This window comes from Pinus tabuliformis, chromosome J (genome assembly GCF_031772625.1).
Source record: "Pinus tabuliformis cultivar Carrire ecotype Pingquan chromosome J, CPIR1, whole genome shotgun sequence".
Taxonomy (NCBI): domain Eukaryota; kingdom Viridiplantae; phylum Streptophyta; class Pinopsida; order Pinales; family Pinaceae; genus Pinus; species Pinus tabuliformis.
Window position 1 is genome coordinate 416,591,306 of NC_142295.1, and position 3,445 is coordinate 416,594,750.

The following is a 3,445-nucleotide window of genomic DNA, read 5'->3' on the forward strand; positions in this document are numbered from 1 at the left end:
GTAAACTCCAAATTTACAGTGCCGTTTGAAGGATGTTCAACTATCAACTTTGAACTTTTCTTAAATCAAACTTACCTATACTTTCTACTTTACAAAGTATCATAAAAAGCAGACTGGATCCATCAATTCAAAATGCCCAACACTTTTCTAGTATGATTGTCAACCTGTGTCTCACTGCAAAAATATAAATAAAAGCTAAAGAGAAAGCGAAATAAGATCTCTCCAAGAATAAAATAGGAAAGTAATTCCATGTGATTCTGTCTAGTTCCTTGATTTTGATGATCAGAGATGGCAGATGGTGAGTGGAAAGAGAGCGCCAGCGGTGAACGTGAAAGGATGGCGTGAGGTAGGTTAATGAATTAGGGCCAAAAGTGGGCATAGAAGCCATGCCATCTGAGATCTGCAAGAAGATTTTTCGCATTTTGCCTGGTGATCTTACTAAATCTGAACCAGTGGTAGTTCCACATGGATGGGTGATTGTAGTGAACCTCCACAAAGAGCTCGTCCACAATGAGAGGCATCTTTGGATCACTGAGCCATCTCCTCAGAATCAGCCACTCACTTCCCTCGATGTCCATCTTTACAACCACTGTATCAGTTGCTTTCAATCGAAACTCCTCTTTCATAAACCTCATTATATTTATGACATTGTTGGCTTTATCATCTCAGTTTGACATAAAGTTGTAGTGCAGTTGGATTCTATCCACCATCCACTGCGGAGGTTGGGGAGTGGCCTTTACAGTGAAGGAGGAGGGATTCGTCTGTGCCACGTTACTCTCTTCCTCAAAACCAAGCGGCCTCGTCTTTTGCAGGAGCTTGGATTCGACTTCGAAGGCGTGAATCTCGATGAAATCAAAGGGGTACATGCGAAGAAACCAGGCTAGGCTGGTGTTGAATGCATTAACACCCAGATCCAGCAGAACCCGTCGCTATCTACGATGGAGATCGATCGCCTTGGAAGGTAGAAGCCATGGCAAGATGTGCGTTTTGTCCTCCACATCGTTGGATAATCGGAGGGCAAAACCTCTGCGGAAATTGTTACAATTATCGAGCTTCTCAATGAGATGACCTTTTACAGGACAGGTAACAGCCTCCTATCCACTTCATCTGCCGCCATGGATTCTCAACCTGATCTTCATCTTTGTCCAAGAATCCTTCTCTCGTCCCGCACAACTCATCGCTGTTTCTTGCCATGGCTTCCCATTCATTATGCTTAAACACTTGCGCAGTGAAGCCTTGGCGTTTGCAAGCCACAGAAACGCCAAACTCAATGCCAAGAAAGCCAAATCTATGCATGTGGTTCACATAAATATCAAGAAAAATATATGTGGATAGTATGAGGACCAAGGCATAGAGCAGCCACAGATGAATCGTTTTGCTTTTTCTGGTGCCCTGTGTCTGAGAATGAGAATGAGAAAAACAGATACATTGCAAATTTTCACAATGAATGCAGATAAATTCAAATTTCAAATCGATCCACTGCTTGGTGCCCACCCATCCAATTCGTCTGACATTCAAGGCCTTGCAGGTCGCGTCAGTATTTTCCGGTGGAGGTTGGAGTCCTTTCCCGGCCGGAGAGTTGTTCCGTTACATGCCCATGCATGTATGGTGAAGTTGCTCAGCGATTGCTGGCCGACTTGAGGTCCCATCATAGTACTCTTAAACCGCATTGGATACCCAATAGCATAGGAAATATTGCTTGCCTGCAGGGATGGAATTTGACACGTAAATTGTCAGTGACGGAGGGGAATTTGACAAAGGGATGGAATTTGACACGTAAATTGTCAGTGATGGAGGGGAATTTGACAGAGAAATTGTCCGTCACGAAGTCATTTGTTCGTTAAATATAATTAATTTTTTTATCCGTGAATTTTTTTTGTGTGAATTGTGAGGTTGTACAATAGATCACCTTAAATTTAAAGCGCAAGCAAGATAAAATCTAGACGGACAGAATGCACAAAACAACAAGGTAGCGGGGCCAGGGATTTAATTTGACAAGCAAATTGAAGTGATTTGTCCATAGCCCAAAAAAATTCCTTAACGGTCAATATTAAAGCATTAGTTTTCAGGGGGAGGGGGAGAAAATGTTGTTAGGGAACACAAAACGATAAAATTGTTTGGATGATATGGTGGATTTATATTAATTTCTTAAGTTAATTAATAAATAACATCCAAGAAGTGGTTGGATGTCAATATATTGTATTATATTGTTTGGATGATACGGTGGATTTATATTAATTTCTTAGTTAATTAATAAATAACATACTAGAAGTGGTTGGATGTCAATATATTGTATTATATTAATTTTTAAATTAAAGAGTTAATTAAATATGTTGTTATTTTAGTTAATTTTACTTGGCTTTTTTTATATTCAAGAGTAAAAGTATATCTTAATATTATTATTAATACTCGATCACTTTTAAATTTAAGTACAATAGTTTGATAAAAAAAATTATGTTGTTTATCTATAGTTTAATATTAGGAATTCAATTTTTGTCATTTTTTATTATTATTTAAATTATTTATTTATAAAGTGATCGGTTGAGGTCTTATTATAAGTTGTTTAGTAACTTCCATTTCTGTTAATTACTAATTTTTTTTTATTCGACTTTTTTATTTTTATTATTTGATTCTATTTTTTATTATTTCTATTTTCATGACTTATAATTTTTTTTTTCCATATTTTCAATTTAAAGATACACATAATTGTTTTATTTTTGTGATGAAATATTTATCTCTTTATTGTTTTTTAGTTTAATTAACCTATATTTAAGCTAAATGGTAGGTACTATTTACTATGTAGCCATTGTTACATTTTAAAAATGATTTAATCATTTTAATAATTATTTAATAAAAGTTAATATATATATATATATATATATATATATATATATATATATATATATATATATATAATTTTAATTAGTTTTTAAAACATGGGATATATTAATATAAATAAAGATGTAATATATTAATATAAATAAAAAATAGATTTTGTTTTGAAATAAAAATAAAATTTATAATGTGTTTAATTATTTAATGTATAATTTATGATGGCAGATCAAATTTAATGGACGTGTTATGAAGTATGATGTAAACCATCTGATTCTATCTTCAACCCCTATGATTGAAGTCAATAAAGGAAAAAAAATACGGATTTTATTTTCATATTTAACTTAAATAAGCACTTATTTTTAGAATGCAATATTTATGATGGACATAATGAAGAAATGACTTATTGTTCAATTCTTTTTTAAGTAATATTTGTATTAGAACAAGTTAACCTTCATTAGGGGAATTTTGAGGTCTAGAATGGGCCTCCTAAGGAAATTATAAAATAAGATTACATTACATCATCAAATTTTAGAGGGAAAAAAGAAAAAAATTATTTTTTCAACATGTATTTTCAACTTCTCTCCTTATGAGTTTACTCAAATTTCAAGCA

The 3,445-nt window shown here is 33.5% G+C and overlaps 1 pseudogene; it reads right to left on the reverse strand.

Moving 5' to 3' along the window:
* Positions 1–359: 359 nt before the first annotated feature.
* Positions 360–1,649, reverse strand: LOC149227603 (uncharacterized; annotated as a pseudogene).
* Positions 1,650–3,445: the final 1,796 nt, after the last annotated feature.